The sequence below is a fragment of the Triticum dicoccoides genome, chromosome 2B, assembly GCF_002162155.2.
Source record: "Triticum dicoccoides isolate Atlit2015 ecotype Zavitan chromosome 2B, WEW_v2.0, whole genome shotgun sequence".
In the NCBI taxonomy this organism is placed as follows: Eukaryota; Viridiplantae; Streptophyta; class Magnoliopsida; order Poales; family Poaceae; genus Triticum; species Triticum dicoccoides.
The window spans coordinates 113,175,051-113,181,765 of NC_041383.1; the positions used below are offsets into that span (position 1 = coordinate 113,175,051).

At 47.3% G+C, this 6,715-nt stretch overlaps 1 pseudogene; it reads right to left on the reverse strand.

The window, feature by feature from the left end:
• On the reverse strand, positions 1–6,170 carry LOC119362447 (annotated as a pseudogene).
• Between the last annotated feature and the right edge of the window lie 545 nt (positions 6,171–6,715).

The following is a 6,715-nucleotide window of genomic DNA, read 5'->3' on the forward strand; positions in this document are numbered from 1 at the left end:
TCAGGCTACAATACTTCTTACTGATTATTACTGCATTCACTGCAAGCAACACACATGTATGATCGTCTTTTGTTCTAGTGGAAGGAAGGGTGGCTCAGCTCAAAGTTGAGCCTCCAATCCATCTTCTTACTCTACCAAGTATAAAGTACAAATACACTACAGCAATGCAATGGCTTCCCGTCCCGTCTCGTCTCATCTCATCTCATATCATCTCATCTACTACAACACACACACACGCACCTAAACGCTGGCAGCCCCAGCAGGCAGGCAGGCAGCAGCCTACCTCACCTCACCCACCCCTTGGTTCTGTTGCTGCTCGCCACCGCCGCCTGCTGCTGCTGCTGCTGCTGCCTGGTCACCCTGGAACCAGGAGCCACCACCACCCTCTGCACAGCAGCAGCAGCAGCAGCAGCGCTTGCCGCCGTGGCCCTCGAAGACGCCGACGTTGAAGGCCGCGCCGGGATCGACGCCCTCTTCGACCTCACCTCGCCGCCCTGCAGGCTCCTCTTCCGCCCGGCGTTCTGCCTGCCACCGGCACCCGCAGGAGGGTGGCTCTCCTCCCCTTTCCTCTTCCTCTCGTTCACAACGGCCGCCTCCGGGGCAAACAGGGAGCTGGGGACCCGCTTGTTGGCCGAGTCGGAGCTCCTCAGGATGCGTCGGTGCTGCTGCGCCTTCTCGCTCATCGCGTCCTCCCTCGCGCAAGCCGGCACCACGTTTGTCTCCACAGGGGTGGCAGGAAGAACCCTTGTGATTGGATTATTGTTTGAGGGTTCGGGCATCGTCGTGCTACTAGTGCCTTGAGGTTTTGGATCAGGCATCGTCGTGCTACTAGTGTCTTGAGGTTTTGGGTCAGGCATCGTGCTTGCGTCTTGGAGTTTTGTCATCTCCTGCAGCTTCTTCTCGAGGTCGAGCAGCTGAAATAACATGGACACAACATCAGGCTCTGCATTACTAACAAGTGCCCTCCAAATGTAAGACAAGAATGAGAGCAGAGCTCTGAGTAAAGGCTAACCACCTTGCTCTGAAGCATTGACTCTGTTTTCTGTGCTTCCAAGAGTTCTTGCCCCATTTCCATTGCCTGCACATTTTTTAGGAATGATGATGAATAATATACAAGTGTCAGCTACCCGTTGGTTTGAGAATTTACACCAGGATGGATGATCAAAGAAACCAAATACGTGCAGATGCAGCTAGAAAATAACCTTTGATTCTGCAGCTGATCTTTGCTGTTCCTGCTCCTTTAGTTTCACCTCCAGCTCCTCAATCTGAAACAAGAAAAAGGTACATAATCAAATCAATCCAAGTCTCTTGTTAATAATAATGCCCACTTACTGATGATTGTTATCCAGGTAAAAGATTCAGTTGAGTTCTGTACCATTTGCTTAAGAGCTGCAACGTCAGAGTCTGACTGGTGCTGCTGTCCAAGCTTACGCTCCAACTCCACTATCTGCAAGAGGATAGCATTATTATCTGCCTTTCCTTACACAATTACTAGCTGTTAACGACATTAATTAACCACTTCCAATTCCTACATTACCTACATGCTTCTTCCTTCTCCTTAAGTTTTCCAGAAAGCTGACTGCTGCTTTTCCGACGTAATTTGAGAATGCGTCTTAGAGTCTAGTTGGCTTTCAAGCTCCTTCACCTTCAAGTTATTACAGAAAGTCTGTCAGGCACAATTTACAAGTGAAGAAAAGCAGTCTAGAAGAATCAACACAAGATTCAGTCAGATATCTGAAACTGAAGTGTTAGCCTCCTCAATTGCACATACCTTGTCTTGCAAGTTTTTGTAAAGCTGCTCTTTTCCCTTGGCTTTACTCTCTAAATTTTGACAGTTCTCTTCCAGCTTTCTCAAAGATTCCTCCTTAAGCTTGGCTTCCTGCTTAGACCTTTCAAGCTGACACACGTTCACCCAGCAGAAATACCCATCAGTTCAGCTTCAAGCAGGCGCAGAACTAAGAAGCTTCAGCAGAAGGCAATACCGACACTCACCATCTGTTTGACCTTTTGAAGCTCGGCTGTGTCCACCTGCTTCTTTGCTGGGCCCAGTTCTATACCACGGACACGGCTTGCAAAGTTCAACGAACTCAAGGTTTCCGACACATCACTGTCGGATGGGCTAATTTGCACAAACATTAGGGCTTTCGAATCCCCTCCTGTTACCGCAATTGTGGAGAAGAACAGAAAAGAGCAAATTAATCACGTAGCCAAGTGAGAGAATGCAAGAGGAACAGAAATGGTTAATATTTGGTATATTGTTGATATGGTATTTGTTCCACAGCAACAAACAGATCAAGTTACCTAAAGAGTCTTGGAGCAAGTGCGTCAGCTTGGAATTCCTGGGCAGAAGAAAAGCATCAAGACAGTGAGAAAACAGGAGCTGATAGGTGCAAACCCGTTACTGACTCAGAGTGCAAACCTGTAAGGAATGTGGCTGCTTCTGGAAGCAAGAGCAGAAATGACATCCCCTAAAGCAGAAAGCGACCTGTTGATATTTTGTGCTTCCTTGAGCCGATCACCTTGCGCGTCTGTCTTGGCTAACCGCTCGCTTCCAGCAAGATCAACTAACCAAAGCTTACTTCTTGTACAGTCCCCATTTATCAGGTTCTTTGCTCTAACCATGATACAAAGCATGCTGAAAAAAATGATAAAGGTCAAACCATTTTTACCACAAGCAGGAAGGTACTCCATGGAGAAATGAAAAATAATGTTAGTTATGACCAACCAGTGTGAGCGACTGCTGTGTTCATTCACATTGTTTGACCCTACAGCCCTCGAATTGCTTCCAGTTTGTAAGACATCCCAAACTTCATTTATGTCCTCAACTTTGGCCTCAACTATGCCGGGCACATGATGGGATCCTTCACCTGCTTGTTTGATCTCCAACCTACATATGCAAAGGTATACAGGTTACCACAACATGGTGATATTGTGAACAAAACATGAACGGTGCCAAAGGAAAGTGGTTGTACTTCTTAGGTGAGCTATTGTGAAACAAAATGAAGGGTACTAAAGGAAAGAGATTGTACTTCTTAGATGAAGGGGATGTTGCAAGAAGGTCTCTGATTTGTTCATTGTACACCTCAAGCACACTAACAGATATGTTGTACGTGACAGTGTCTTTTCTCTCCTCAGCAATCTTGAACAACTCCTCGAGAGTTCTATAGTTTACTCCTCTGTTCCTCTCAGTCCCTTCCATGGTGAAGGTTTTCCCAGTTCCTGTTTGTCCGTATGCAAAGATGCATACATTGTATCCATCTAGCACTGACGTGACTAGTGGAGATGCATCGGCATAAACCTCAGCTGTTCATGGGTACAACTTGTATATTAGACAAACAAAGAAAAATTTATGATTGAAAACTCCAACACTATTTGGAAGTATAAACTAGAATTAGCAATATTTGCATTGTAAGAACAGGTGTGAAAGACAACAAAAAGCTAATGCAGGCTCCATAGTACCAAGAGATACCTTGGTCATCTTTTGGTGTGTAGACTCTGTCAAACTTGAATGTCTTTTTTGCTGTTCCTCCATTTATAATCCCAATGTCACCATCATTTGCTCCATCAAAATCTACAACACATTTGTACCCTGACGATGTCTCAACTTTGCTCAAGGGGCGGCATCTACAGAAAACTCTGATATTTCCTGAAATAAAAGAGATAGCCAGAGTCACTATCCCGACCAAATTCTGGAAATGAGTGTAAGCATCTGAATACAGAGGGGGCAATAGGCACCTTTTGTCTCCTGGACAATATTATGAAGTTTCTTTCTCTTGGCCATCTCCTCGTGGTACTTCATTTTCAGATCGTCACACTGTGCAACTGCAATACCAAAAACATGCAATGCTTTGTTAAATACTTGAAAAGCTGTGTAACAATCCCACTTCAGAGTCAGGTATTACCTAAGGCTCGAACAGCTTCAATCATCTTACTCAAATCAGGAATCGCGTGCGCACAGTCGTGTGCTTCAAGAGATAACAGTGCTTGCTCTTGTTTCATGGCCTGAGTATTACGAAGATACAATTAGCAGCAGCTACAGCAACCATTTACCATTTCTTGTGGTTGTTTTGATCTTGCAGACAGTAAATCAGAGCATTACCTTGATTTTGCTCTCCAAGTTAGATATGGCAGCAGCCCATAGTTTCTTGTCATTTTCGTAGTTCTGAGAAACTTTTCTTAGTTGGTCCGTTTGTGTGTCAAGGACTTGTTCTGCAAGTTATTATAATATATATTAGAACAATCATACACCTATATAAGCAAACCTAGGATAGGACGATGCTTAATGCAATAGTCTGGTACTTACCAAAATTATCAGTTTGCACAAGCTTTTGGTGAAGCTCCATCTTAAGCCTGTCAAGTTCTTGATTGGTAGATTCTACTAAAGACCACGCCATGGAGCACTCGTCGGACTTGATGGAGCACTGGCTGGTTAGCTCCTCGATCTGTTTTTCGTACTTTGAGATCAGTTTAGCTGTCCTTTTCTGCAATTTGGGTACATTGATCATGTATCAGGATTACATACATGAGATAGGATGGTAAAACAGTTTGTGAGAAAAACTGACCTGAATAGGTGAAGAAATCTCAACATCAGTTAAGCATTTTTTGCATAAGCCACTCCCACGCGTACCTAACTTTGCCGCTGCATGTTCAACGCAAAGATTATTTATCGACGGGAAAGGAATGCAAGCTTGTGAATGAGCACATACATTGTTTGCATCTAAAATAAACCAGCTACCTGGTGTTGCTGGGGATTTCCGAATGCAGATGCCACAACCATGGGGTTTCCTCTTACTCCCTTGAAGCTGATGGTGATGGCAGCATTGCTCCCAACAAAAGCCCTGATGTCAAGCACCTGAAGGGGCCTGTTACCTCCGACCACCTTGAACACATCAAGTTCAGACAAAATCTGTGAACAAAAAGGCAGACAGTTTGAGCCACGAAATGTGGATAAGGAAAGCATGCAACGAAATTTATGAGAGAAACAAGTGAGTGAGCTTGCCTTGTCTTGTTGCACGAGGACGTCAAAAGATATGATTCATGTTGGCCCGGCAGTGTGCACTATCTCCGCGAAATGCAGATCCAGGTAATAGTCTCCAGGGGCAAGGCCGTCGAATCTGTAGCTGAAATCGCCGTAGAGAGCCGAGGTGTAGAGCGAGGGATAGTCGCCGCCTTGGACTATGTTCTCGGATGTCTCTATCGACCCTCCTTGAAAGAAAGAGTCGCTGGAAAACAAGTTTGCAGAGGGATCCTCGGATTGGATGGCGCACCCGCCGGCGTTGACGAACAGGACACATTCACCTGCTTGAGAGAGAGCACAAGCACCAAGAGGGGTAATGAGAAAATAACCTGAGACAGACAGAGCTAACAAAAGCATTACGAGACGAAGGTTTACTAGAGTTATTATATGGGAACAATAGACTAGTAGTTATTGCGTGTGAAATAATAACGTGAGAGAGGCGAGCTTGGCCATTTGTTTGAAGCGTGGAAGAAGGCTCTTGTAAAAACCTGAATCTATCTAGCAACAGAATCAGAAAGGCAAGCCTGGCCATTCCTCCACAATCTTAGCAGGGAGTAATAGAGTACTAGTCATTGCGTGTGAAATGAGCTCAGAAAGGTAAGCCTGAACCTAGCAACAGAAATGAGATTTGGGGGCAGTACAGTTGAGTTCCTAGGGTTTATTTATTATGAATCCGAGACAAGTCAGGGACTCTAACCAGATCCACTTGGCGATTCACGGGCAGCAGGGGACAAATCGACGGCATACACGGGAGGAGCAGCGAGCGAATCCTAGGAAGCAAGCAGGCACGAAGGAAATGCGCACGGGCGTAACCGAGCAACCTAGACACGGCGGACGGACGACGGCGCAACGGCCAAGGGGAAGGGAAGGGAAGGGGAGGGGAGCAGCACCTGCGCGGCAGTCGGCCCGCCTGAGGCCGGAGACGGCGACGCGCGGGCCGGAGACGAGGATCATGGACTCCGCCTCCGCCTCCGCCTCCTGCGGCGCCGGCGCCGGGTTGGGCGCGGGGTCGGGGCTGGCGTCGCAGGCCGGCGGCGCTGCCTCCCAGCCCGCGGTCCAGGTGAAGTCCATGGGGTCGTCCCCCGCCGCGCTCGCCGCGTCGCCTTCCATGGGGTCGGGTCCGGCCGAGAGAGAGCCGCCTGCCTGCGAGAGGAGGATGGAGGAGAGGGAGTCGCGCGGCGTGGATTTGGATTTGGATTTGTTTTTGCTTTTTGCGTTGTGTTGTTTGGAGCCGCCGTCCCAATTCGAAACTGCTCTGCTCTGCTCATTTTTTTTTTTTGAGGGAATGCTCTGCTCTGCTCATATGTGGTGTGGGTGACGACCGTTGTTGTGTGGTTGGGTCCGGGCCGGGCCTGGCCCTGGCCCGGTTCTTGCCCATGCCTCCTGGGCGTGGCCCATTCTCCCGCCCTGGTAAAATTCCATTTAGTTTTGGGTCTTCCCCTTATTTATTTTAGATCAGAAAAAAAAATTGGGTCCATGTTAGCATTCCTCAATGAATGTGTTGGTTCGCCCTCATAGATTTCCGAGTCCCTCTTTTACCGTTCCCCTTGTGGTTCGACGAGCTATGCCTCTCGGAGGCTATTCACGGTTTCTCCTCTAGCCGCACAACGATAGCAGCATTGCACTAGAGCATCGTTCTCGGCCGAAGCACTCCAACCCCTTCTCCTCCATATTAAATAGACTAGAAGTTTCTCATAG